At 39.2% G+C, this 12,613-nt stretch overlaps 1 protein-coding gene and 1 non-coding gene across 4 annotated transcripts in view; both read left to right on the forward strand.

Moving 5' to 3' along the window:
• The window catches only part of NXPH1 (neurexophilin 1), a 402,419-nt gene that overhangs the window by 48,022 nt on the left and 341,784 nt on the right, over positions 1 to 12,613 (forward strand). The window lies entirely within an intron of this gene.
• LOC125161417 (U2 spliceosomal RNA) lies at positions 6,053 to 6,243 on the forward strand. The gene has a single exon (XR_007150620.1). It is a non-coding gene; the product is annotated as a U2 spliceosomal RNA (small nuclear RNA).

Here is a 12,613-nt window from a genome sequence, read left to right on the forward strand (position 1 = left end):
ATGTTATAAATCCCGTAATATATTGCTATTGATTTTGTTTAAACAGTAAAATCTCTTTTAAATTGATCTAAAAAATAAGAAGAAAATCATGTATTTATCTATGTAGCTACATTTTCTAGTAATCTACATTCCTTTGTATAGATCCATATTTCTATCTCATATCTTTTTCATTTGGCCTGAAGGACTTCCTTTGACATTTCTCATAGCGCATATCTTCTGGTGATAAATTCTTTCAGCTTTTGTATGACTCAAAAATACTTTATTCTGCCTTCATTTTTGGCAAAATTTTTTGCTAGATATAGAATTCTATGGGGTGCCTCATGGGCTCAGTCAGTTGAGCCTCTGACTTCAGTCATGATCTCATAGTTCTGGAGTTAGAGCCCCGCATCAGGCTCTGTGCTGATAGCTAAGACCCTGGAACCTGCTTCGGATTCTTTATCTCCCTCTCTCTCTGCCTCTCCCCCACTGGCACTCTGTCTCTCTCTCTCTCTCCCTCTCTCTAAAATAAATAAACATAAATAAATAAGTAAGTAAGTAAGAATTCTAGGTTGGCAGATTGTTTTTTTCGTTCAGTGTTTTAGACATGTTGCTCCGTTGTTTTATTGCTTGCTTTGTTTGGGGTGAGAAATCTGCTCTCATCCTTATTGGTTTGTTTGTTTGTTTGTTTATAAATGTAACATGCTTTCTTTCTCCCCACCCCAATCTCCTGTCCCCAGGCTGCTCTTAAGATTTTCTCTTTATCACTAGTTTTGAACAATTTGATTAATGTATCTCAGTAGTTTAATTCCTGTTTCTTGTTCTTGGGGTTTGTTGAGCTTCTTAGATCTGTGAGTTTATGATTTTCATCAATTTAGAAATTATGGCCATCATTTCTTCAAGCATATTTTTGGGTCCCTCCCTTTCTTTCCTTTCCTTTAGAGACTTTAATAACATAAATGCTAGGCCACTTGAAGTTGGCCCACAGCTCACTGATTGATGTTCTGTTAATTTTTGTAAATTTTTTTTCTGAGTTTCATTTTGCATAATTTCTGTTGTTACTTCTCTAAAAAAATTTTTTTAATGCTTATTTATTTTTGAGAGAGAGAGTGCAAGCAGGGGAGGGGCAGAGAGTGTGAGCAGGGGAGAGGCAGAGAGAGAGGGAGACACAGAATCTGAAGCAGGCTCCAAGCCTGACATGGGGCTCGAGCCTATGAACTGTGAGATCATGACCTGAGCTGAAGTCGGACACTTAACCCACTGAACCTCACAGGCGCCCCTGTGGTTACTTATTCGTGTTTATTTTTTCTTCTTCTGAAATATCTAATATCTAATCTCTTCAATCCCATGAACTGCAAGATCATGACCTGAGCTGAAGTCAGATGCTTAACTGACTAACCAGGTATAGATTTCATTCCAGTCATGGCTGTTTTCATATCTAGTTTGATTGCCCGAGATTTCTGACTTTGGAGAATCTCCCTTTTTAAAAATATTTCTTATCTTTACTTAAAATTTTGAACATATGGAATATAGTCATAATAATTATTTTAGTGTCCTTTTCTGTTAATTCTAACATTGGTCTCAGTCTGGGTCAGTTTTAGTTGATTGATTTACCTCCTCTTTAAGGGTCATATATTCTGGATTCTTTGTATTTATGGTAAATTTAGATTGGATGCCAGATACTGTGAATTTTATTTTGTTGGCTGCTGAATATTTTTATATTCATTTAAATATTCTTGTGCTATGTTCTAGGATGCAGTTAAGTTACTTGGAAACAGCTTGAACATTTTGGGTCTTGCTTTTTTAATTGTATTATGTGTGACCAGAGCATCATTTTGACCTCATGTCTAATGTAATATTTTTGAGTATTTTATCCAGTGTTCCATGAATGATGTGACTTTTCAATCTGGCTGGTGATAATGGGCACTGGTCCTTGTCCTGAGAGGCCACTGGGTATTATTCCTTTAATTCCCTGGTCCCCCAGAAAGTTTCCCCAAATGAATGTGCTGAATATCAGGGAGACTGTCTGGAGACTTTGAAGGTTCTCTTTGTGCTGTTCTTTCTGCAGACTCCATCTGCCTTGTTTTTCCTAGGCTCTAAGCTCTATCTCCTCAATTCAGAAAGTCTGATGGGCTCTGCCTGATTTCTCCCTCCCTGTTAGAGGCCTGGAAACTCTCAAGGCATGCAAATGAGACAATTTTGAATCTCACCTTATTTATTTCCTGTCTCTCAGGGATCACTGTCCTTTGTCGACTGATATCCAGTGTCTTGAAACCATTGTTTCATATATTTTATTTTCCCCGTTTTCTTTTTTTAAGTTGTTTTGTTATTCTATTTTAGTTGGAAGCTGAAGTCCCCTTTTTAGCATTTTTAAAGATACTGTCTCATTGTCCTGTGGCTACCAGTGTTTCTGATGAGAAGTCAGAGTCATCCCCATTATTGTTCTTGTATGTGTGATCAGTTTTCCCCTTTTGGTGGTCTTAAATATTTCTTTATTTTTGGTCTTCAACTGTCTTACTATCATGTGCCCAGGTATGGTCTTCATTGTACTTGTACTGTTTTGGTTTGCTCAGCTGTTTGGATCTGTGCATTGATACTTTTCACCAAATTTGGGGAAATTTCAATGATTATTTCTTCAATCTCTTTCTCTCCTATTCTTGTGATACTCTAATTGTATGCCTGTTAAACATCTTTCTACTGACCCACAGTACACTAAGGTACTGTTCCTTGTTTGTTTGCTTGTTTTTTTAAGGTGCTGTTCATTTTAAAAAATTAAGATTTATCTTTGTTCTTCAGTTTGGGTGATTTCTACTGACTTATCTTCAAGCTCACTGATCCCTTTGTTTCCAATGTCCAATTTTCTCCTAAGCTCATCCAGTGAGTTATGTATTTCATATATTTTATTTGTCAGCTCTTGAATGTCAATTCACTCTTTTTTATAGTTTTATTATCTCTAGTGATATTCTGTATTCACTCATTCTATTCATCATATCCTTTAACTCTTTGAGCATGTTTATAATAGCATGTTAAGAGTACTTCTATGATAATTTCAGCATCCACATCATTCTGACAGACTACTTTTAACTGAATTTTTTTTTTTCACTTCGGGTCATACTTTTTTTCCCTTATTTGTATTATAGCAGGTTTTTTTTTTATGTTTATTTTTGAAAGAGTGTGAGAGCATGAGGGAGGGAGGGGCAAACAGAGAGGGAGACACAGAATCCAAAGCAGGCTCCAGGCTCTGAGCTGTCAGCACAGAGCCCGACATGGGTTCAGTCCCATGAACTGCAAGATCATGACCTGAGCCGAAGTCAGATGCTTAACTGACTAAGACACCCAGTCACCCCCATTATAGTGGTTTTTAAAAATGTATACTGGATGTCATGGGTGAAACATAATTTATGGATTATGCTATTTTCTTTACTGAATTTTGAGTTTTTCTGGATGACAGTTAATTCATAGTGATCCCTTAGATCTTGTAGAGAGGTGGTTCTCAACCAGGAGTAATTTCTCCCACCCTAGGAAACATTTGGCAATGTATGGAGATATTTTTGGTTGTCACAACTTGGAGATGATGATGGTATATGGTGAGTAGAGATCAGGAATGCTTCTGAACATTTTATAGTTCACAGATAAAGCACCCCACAGCAAAGAAAGATCTGATCCAATATTTCGATAGTCCTGAGGTTGAGAAACACTATTGTGGTTGTTTTAGACATTGTTAGAAAGGATATAGTACAGTTTTTTTCCCTGTTAGAGCATCTCCCTTATTCTAGGGCACAGTTCTTATTTCTAATGTGTGGCCTTTGTGGAATCTTCACTAAATGCCCAAGGTACTAAGTGAAGTCTCTCTGTTCCACTGTGACTGACTAGAACTCTAAATTCTCACAACACTTTATAACCTCTTATATCTTCATTGAGGAATCACTTCAGCAACTTTTCTCTGGATGGACTCAATGAGTTTTACCCTGCTCAAGTGCAGCCTAGTGCTTGGCCAAAGTCATGAAGGGCACCTCCATACAGAGTTCTGGGGATCCAACTTTTTGCATCTTGCCCATCTCAAGTCTCTTTCTCTTTAAATTCTAGCCTTTTAAGCAACCCTAAATTCCAAAGTTTGTCTTCTCTGGCTAATGAGACCACCACTTTCTGTACTTCAGAAAGTACCCTAGATAGAAATATGGGGTCAATATGAAGCTCACCCTACATGTTTCTGTGACCCTTCTGTCAAGGATCATAGCCCTGTATAGTTCGTTGTCCAGTGCTTGAAAATAATTGCCTCATATACTCTGTACAGTTTTATAGTTGCAGTGAGAATATTTCCCATACCAGTCATTCAATCATGGCCAGAGTTAGATATTTCATACTGGAATTGAATGTCAACTCTAAATCTTAGGTTTCCTTATCATTCTTTGAGATGAACAAGATATTCTTTTAATCAGAAGTAATTCTTTGGTAATAGATGAAGATATAATTGTAGCTTCCGTCTCTAGAAAATACTAGAGAGGAACATTTCTGATCTACCTTCTTATTCCATTCTCCAAGGCCATTTAAATGCTGGCTAATGAGAACACACAAGCAATGCCTTCTTTTTACTGATGATAATTATAGCTATCTTATATTGTGTGCTTTCTATTGCCAGGCACTGTGCCAGTAGATTTACATACACTTTATTTTATTTAATGTTCACAGCAGCCCTATTTCTTCTGTTTTACTTATAAGGGAACTGAGGCTCTGCGAGGTTAAGTAACTGGCTCAGGTTTGTAGAGCTAGTGAAGTGACAGAGCTGAAACAAAGGCTTAAGTTTGTCTGACTCTAAAGCCTTAAATGTATATCAGTCAGAGCAGGCTAAATGATGTTCCAAACAACCCCTAAGTCTCAGTGGCTAACCACAGTAATGGTTTGTGAAAGTGTTCTTCTCCTTCCCAACACATTCCAATATGGGTTTGTTGGAAATGTCTCCTCATGCCATCCTTCCTGCCTGTGGCCCCATCATTCCCTGGGGACTTGGTGTTCTCTGCTCCTCTACTTCCTCAGAAGACAAAAAAGAGAATGTAGAGGATCAAGCTGGAGGATTTTCAGGCTGGTAAGTGGTCATTTGTGATCACATGCAGTTGGGCAGAAGTCAGTTACAGAATCCGTCTCGAGGCCAGGAAGTATAATCTGGCTATGTCCTCAGGAAAAAAAGAGACTGGGTTTTGGTGAAGAACCAGCCAGTCCTACCATACTATATTAACCCAGATTCTCCCCTAAGTTGCTAGTTGGGAAGCATTTATACACCTTGCTCTAAATGCAGTTTTTCTAATATGTGGAATTTAAGAAGCAAAACAAATGAACGCAGGGGGGAAAAAAAGAGAGGCAAACCAGGAAACAGACTCTTAACTGTAGAGAACAAACTGATGATTACTGGAGGAGAGGTGGGGGAGGGGAATGGGGATGGTGATGGAGATTAAGGAGGGTACTTGTGAGGAGCACTGGGTGTTGTATGTAAATGATGAATCACTAAATTCTGTACCTGAAACTAATATTGCAGTGTATGTTAACTAGCTGTAATTTAAATAAGGACTTAGGAAAAAAATAAAATACTTGTATCTTAAAAAAATAAATAAATGCCATTTTTCTAGGCTGGGGCTTGGTTTAGTATCACACATTATCATCCTTGAGGTTAGTGAAGTTAACACAAATCATGTCCTGAGACAAGTAGGATCTTCAGAGATCATGTATCATATTGTCCCTCAGAGGGGCAATCATAATTATCGATATCCCCAATTTTAAGGGATACATTTTTATTCTTTATTTTTAATACTTTAATCTATAGATGGTATCTACATTATTTTAGTTAGGGCACTACACTTGCTCTCCCATCATTCCCTCCTGTCATATGCTGCTTCGACCTGGGCTACTGAGGAGTCAATGCCTTGTTTTCTTGGTCTTTCTTTCCTTGTCCATGTGTCAGGATTTCAGAATGGTATCTTCCAGTGAAAGCTGAGAGTCTATAAATACAAAATGGGTGTCAGGAACTTTCTAACTGTCGTGAAAGCAACATCAGTGCTAAATTAACAGCCAAAAAATAATCACCATTGCTTCTCGGCCTTTTGGCTAAGATCAAGTATAGTATTTGTTCATACCAGTTTAATATCTGGTATGTCCTCTGTCCTAGGACAATATATTAAGTGGATTTTTGGAGCAGGGAGATGGAACAGGAGCTGGCTCTGTACACACCATGCATCAACCTGGTATCATTATACTTCTAGGAAAGGTGCACCCTGTGGGGTTAAAAACCATGAATTTGAGGAAGACACTTCCAGAAAGGATGTGTAGGGTCCTTTGGGAAATGGCAGCAACACAAGGGACACCAACAGTTAACTTAGAAGCAAATTGGCAAAGCCTTTTGTCAGGTTGCTTTGCTCAGTCCGCCTTTCTTTTGATTTGAGTACATCCAAACCATCTGTTTGTTTGGAGTATTTGAGCAAGTTCCCTGAATTTCATTCCAACTGCACCTGCCCTAAACCTGGACCTTCTTTGCCCTCCTGATGACAACACATCTAACATTTCCCTGTCTTTAATATCTTTCCTCCTCATTCATCCTGCAGAGGACTGCCATTATCTTTAGGTCTTATTCTTGCTCAGACACTTTTGGAACCAGTGGCACATTTCTTTCTTCAAATCACAGCTCTACCTTATATCTCTAACTTTGTGTCTGGGTTCTTCCCTCATTCACCCCCTGATCCAGTCAGACTGGTGACCTTTGTGTTCTAGAACTTGTTCCATACTGTTTCGCATCCATGCCCTTATAAATGGAGTTCCCAGTATCTGGGAACCTCTCATCTCTCCTCCTCAAAGTCCTAGCCAGTTTTCAGGGCCCAAGTGAAAATTGATCTCTTTTCTGAAGTCTGTACCCATGTTTCTGGTTAAATAAATCTGTCTCTTTCCTGTGTTTGTGTAGCACTTTGTACTGCTCACAGTCTGCTTTGTGTCTCATCTTCTCTGCTGGGCCACAAGAGCCTAGGGAGCAGATGTTTTGTGAACCTTCCTATCCACCTCCTGTAGTGCCCAGCATCACACCTTGCTCAGCAAAGATGCTTAGAAATGCTTATTGGACAAAATTAAAAGCAGACTGTAACATCAACTGTACAAAGACCTTTTTCTCAAATTAATCTGGAAACTAAAAATAGACTATCCTCAAAATGATTAGATAACATACTTGAGATAAACTACTTATATACAACCTAAAAGTGCATTTAGATGGACTCTCTTTAAAAAAACAAAACAGAAACAATCCCTTCAAAAAGTTAATTTTCTAAATAGGTCTATAGTATTTTTTTTAATGTTTCTTTTTGAGAGAGAAAGAGAGAGACAGAGCATGAGTGGGGGAGGGGCAGTGAGAGAGGGAGGCACAAAATCTGAAGGCCCCAGGTTCTGAGTTGTCAGCATAGAGCCCAACATGGGGCTCGAACTCACAAACTGTGAGATCATGACTTGAGCCGAAGTTGGACACTCAACCTACTGAGCCACCTGGGCGCCCCTATGGTATCTTTTAATGGTCTGCATTTCTCAAAGATAACATTAAATGCTCTAATCAGGTAGGGAGAAAGATTGGAAATATCCCCATAAGATGTATTCCGATTTCCAGTTTCCAAAAAGGCATCTGAAATGATGGGTATTGAGTGTGCCCGGGATGGCACTACTGCTGGTGACTTCTTTGGCAATGTCCTAGATACAGTTCTGCTCGTAGGTTGGCTCTGCCCAGGAGAAGCACAACTTTTGTTGGAAAGCACAACCGCTGGTGCAGCATCGAAACAAGTCGTCTATACGAGAGAGATCCTTCAGAGAGGATGTGTATCTTCATCAAAATTCTAACTGCATTGAAACTGTCACTCAAGGAGTTAACATCTGTGAAGAATAAAAAATGCAATGGAGAGGTTTCAGGCAAAGCATGGGGAGCCTGATAAAATTATCAGTGAATTAAATTCAGACAGATGGCTTTAGAAAGAAATGAAGTACACAAACCTTATGTAGAGTATAATGACTCTCACTCTGACAGGGGCTTTGTCAACAGGGTAAGCACTTTTTTTTTTTAAACTGGATTTTAAAGCAGTTGGAAGTCAAATTCTTCTCCTTTTCTGAGGTGTTATTTAGTACTTAAACAACAAAAATAACAATGGTTTGTAAAGCCATCCGGATAGCCTCAGACTCTGAAGCTCCAGGAGGAGCTGCACAGCGTGATAGAAGGCAGAGGGTAGGCGTCACTACTGCTGCTGCTTCTTACTCTCCTCAGACTCCCTGCCCACATCAATAGGTCCTTGGCAGCTAAAATATTTCTACAGAACAGAGGCCAATCATTAGCTCTGCTTACAACAGCAGGATACCAAGGGAAGCTTCCAGCCATTAAACACACACATGCAGACGAAAGACACAAATACACTGATTTCTGCCTTTTAAAATTTCAGTTTTTACCATTGTTTTTGGTTGAATTAAAAAAAATAGCTCTTAGAGCACCCCACTTAATACTATCATTTTACATTTAGACAAAAATGGTGCGAAAATAATACGTTATTTCTCTCTCAGAAATTCTTTTTCCTTATGGTTTTTATGTTATCTTCATGCATTTGGCCCCAGGAGCCCCCTCTTTCAGGTGACTGGCCCCAGCATATTCATGTTTGGACACCAAAGGCCAGGCTGCTTCTTAGCAATGGACTTTGCCTTTGTTCCAGACCAGATGTTCTGTTTCTCCCTGGTAACAGTTTGCATTGTGGTACCTTATTATACGGTGCTCTCTGGAACTGGTGCCAGGGTAGCCTCCAAATCAGCCAAGAGCAGCACTGAATCAATGAGACAGCTGGCAGCCTCCCGAGGGAGGGAACGTTTTTACCTTTTTGATTCATGCAGTCTCCGCTAGTTCAGATCCAGGATGCCATGAATGATTTTTCTTAGCGACAGGTGAGAACAAAAAAGCTTTGTAAACCTAATTCAATAGAAGCTGGAGACTCGGTGTGCTATTGATTAAAGGGAGAAGACGATGAAGAGGAAGTGTACACACAGTCCAGTTGCATTTTCCCCGTAATCGACTTCTGTGCTCTGGCCTGTGTTGGAGCTGTCAGCTTTGCCGGGAGGAGAGGCTTGAAAATCAAGAGTATTGTGTCTGTTGACCTCGGGTTAGGATTTTAATCATGTCTCTAAGATTGCATATTATCTACAAAAACAAGAAGATTACTCCTTTTTTTTTTCATTTTTCTAGCTATAAAATTCACTGATCTATTGCTAACTTTGCTAAAAATTTAAGGTGACTTTAATGGGCTTGTTGACATCATCCAGGCTTAATGTTTGGGATGTGTTTATTTATTAGGGCTATGGATTGGGGTAAATATCATCCACATTTACACCCAAGGATTACAACTCAGTGTGAGTTCTTGCCCTAGGTCCTACACATCAGCACACTTATTGAGTGAACAAGAACGCTAGTCCTACCCTACTGTGTCTCCCACTGCTCTGTAAAAGCAGGCCAATTCTTGAGCCATTGTAATCAGAGGACCATTAGATGAGATGCCACAGTACCTGAGATCTCTAGTCCCAGTGTGGTGGAGAGGAGAAAATGAGACAGTAACAGAAGTCAGAGACCCTGTAGTACATCATCCCCATCAATCATGGCAGACGTGTTGGCAACATGATGGATGACACCCAAACACTGACCTTGGTGGGTCAGCCTTTGTCACATAAGTAACAGAATAAGTCAACACAGTGGGTCTACCTACCATCAAATAGGAGCGATAAGCTGTGACTACAGCAGAGGGAAAATGAACATTAGTGTCAAATGTTGTCTATATTTCTTCTATACCAGAAGTAGCTGGTATCTTATTGTTCAGGCATTGAATTGGATGGGATATTTTAGGAAGGAGAAAAAAATGTTATCAAGGCATGCTTGTAGCATTATGAGTTTTCCTCTTAACTAAGCTATTAAATAAGACAGTAGTGAGTCTGTACAGTATACATTCTTATAGAGTGAAAACTATTATAACATAGATGACTTTAAACCTGAATATTGGCTCATATACATGCAGTTCAACACTTAATTGGTGACAGATGGTTTGGCTTGGGGATAGACATAATTTAGTCTGGGAATTCTGGTGACTTTCCCATGGTAGTCTTAGAATTTGTCTCTCTAACAATCTTCCAAAGTTTCACAGTTATAAATGACCTACCCCAAACCCCTTCTCTGAGTTTAAATATTCCTTGATTGGTCATAGAAAGTAAGGAGAAATTCTCAATAATGAGCAGCAGGACATGTGGAGGGCTTGACAGCTACTGAAGATAAAAGAATTGGCTAAGAGATTATGATACACTTGCTTTTCATAGGAGTGAGGTTGGAATAGATTGAAGCAAGACCTGCCCATTTATTTTCCAGATGGCTTTGTGCCATGTTGTAAGAAATTCAGTCAGCTTTATCATTGAGAATCACTTCCCTAACCTAGTGGAATCACTGAAAATCCTGTCTCATCTCTTTTGAAATCAATATTAAAAAATCAAGAGACCCAGATATCGAGTGCTTGTCTCCCCTTCAAAGTCAAAAACTCAGGTTGGCGTCCTGAGGCATCCAGTCAAGGGGAGCCAGTCAGGTGGTACATTTACTTTTAGGGTCAGAACTTGCATATTTCCAATCCAGTTAGTTCGAGTTGGCATGTACTTTTCTTGAAACATCTGTGTGCTTACCACTGTGCCAGCCATCAGTAAAGAGTTTTTTGTTTTTTTGTGTGTGTTTAGAGAGAGAGAGAGAGAGAGAGAGAGAGAGAGAGTAAGTGGGGGAGAGGTGCGGGGGGGGGGGGAGAGAGAGAGAGAGAGAGAGAGAGAGAGAGAGAGTCAGAGAGAGAGAGAGAATCTTAAGCAGACTTCACACTTAGCACGGAGCCTGATGTGGGGCTCAATCCCATGATCCTGAGATCATGACCTGAGCTGAAATCAAGAGTTGGACACTCAGTCACCTGAGCCACCCACATGCCCCTAAAAAGAGGCTATTTTAAGGCAAGCAAATAAAACATTATTTATCATAACAGGTCTTATAAGCTTTTGGAACTTTAAGAGGTCGGTAAAAACTGAAAATGCGTATGAAGTCAGGCAGGATTTAAGGAGAAAAGGGGCAATATTATATGCATACTAGCTTTATTAAGGAAAAGAAATCTAGGGGTGTTTCAGAGTCAACCTTCCTGCTTTTGAGATTGGTATCAGGGAGGATGAACATATCTTCTCATGGATGACCTGATGATATAAGCTATTTGTCTGATCCAGAAAGCCATTTCTTATGTTCTCCAGCTCTTGCAATTGGAATAGACACTGAGCAGCCAAAACATGTGGATGGATTGTGTTTGGCTGTGTGGACTGTTGTCTAGAGAGAGAAGATAAGGCATAAGTGCTGATGGTATTCTGGATGTGTTTCTTTCCCTTCTGGGTGAAAGCCAAAGATGCTAGTAGGCTGAAAACTGAGTTGTCTTGGTAATCTTTCCTATTCTTCTTAACTGCAGGATTTACAAGACACTGCTCTTTGGGTCTAGGTATCATTTTGGGATCATATCATCATAATTCTATGAGTATGTGCTGGGAGGGCAAAGTTGCAGAGCAATTGCTCAGCTGTGCTGGGGAAGGAGGCAATTACCAGCACACATTTTAGCCCCACTTGTCAGAGTGAGTTTCACCCAGGCACAAGGGGAGCATTAACTTGGGCAGTGTACCTTTTAGGAGGCTTAATTTAGTTTTTTCTTCCCTTTAATTGTGTGATTTCAGTATTTTAGCCACAATCCCTAGGCTGTAAGAACCTTTAAACAGCTCTTTATTATGAAGCAGGACATGGGTTTTTGAAGAAGAATGAACAGGGAACTGCATAATTTATAGGAAAACTGCATGATAGACTTTTTCTTTACAAAGAACATTGGGGTTACATTGGCACTAGCCAAATACCTTTTTAATGAATAGTCAGTAATCAGCAGCAGCTACAGTAAATGCTTGAATTTTTTCCTTTTATGTGCTATGAGTCCATAAATTAAGCATCTGATTCTGATTGCTGTCATGAATACACACGCTTTTTGCCACCCACCCCCACTGCTCAGATCCCCTGCATCAGTTCATGCTCAGTTTAGAGCAGTGTGAAAAATGGAGGGCAAATCTCTTTTAATATGTTCAATTTTCATCCACTTTAAATACGGTGATGGAAAAAGGATGTTGACAATACACTCCACTTTCTTTTTTGGATCTAGATCACAGTTTGGGTTTTAAGACAGCAGTATTATGTTCTAGACTGTAAGAAAAAGAGTTTATACACTCTTTTTTTAATATATATTCAAGAGCCATTAAAATAAATTTAATTGCCAAGGTATCCTTTTTTTTTTTTTTAAGCAGAGCTTTATCTGAATTGTAAGCTTTCCATTTGTTCATTCCTCTAAGATTTTGCACATGCTATTTTCATCACTTGGAATGTATCCTCCTTTTTTCTATTCTCTGCTTCTCAATATTTCTAAATTTAACAAAACCCCAAACAAATGCTTCAGGAAATTATTCTTTTCTAATGTCATCTGCAGCCAATCATCTTCACTTCCCTCTCAGTGGTTCCTTAGCTTCTGTGAAGTTAATGTGAGCAGATGGTTATTAATTTATA

The sequence above is a fragment of the Prionailurus viverrinus genome, chromosome A2 (genome assembly GCF_022837055.1).
Source record: "Prionailurus viverrinus isolate Anna chromosome A2, UM_Priviv_1.0, whole genome shotgun sequence".
Taxonomy (NCBI): domain Eukaryota; kingdom Metazoa; phylum Chordata; class Mammalia; order Carnivora; family Felidae; genus Prionailurus; species Prionailurus viverrinus.